Below are 308 nucleotides of genomic sequence, written 5' to 3'. Positions count from 1 at the left end.
CTCTATAATTTTCTATCTTTCTCATATTTAAAGAGAAGAAGTCAAACTTCAAAATAGAATCAAATCCTTATCTCCAATTTGGAATTTGGAACAAAAAATCCCTTCCCCTTATCCACTTGGTGGCCGGCCACACTCTAGAGTTTTATCCCTGTGTGTGGCACCTATCTCAGATTTTATCCTTTATCCAGTATCCAATTTTAATTCAGATTCAAATTCGAATTTAAGTCAAACTTAAATTAATTTGAATTCTAAATTGAACAACTTATCAAATAAGTTTAAATGGATAAATCTAGATATGTTCAAATTCA

The sequence above is a fragment of the Morus notabilis genome, unplaced genomic scaffold, assembly GCF_000414095.1.
Source record: "Morus notabilis unplaced genomic scaffold, ASM41409v2 Scaffold843, whole genome shotgun sequence".
NCBI lineage: Eukaryota > Viridiplantae > Streptophyta > Magnoliopsida > Rosales > Moraceae > Morus > Morus notabilis.
Note: the sequence above shows the minus strand (reverse complement) of the source record.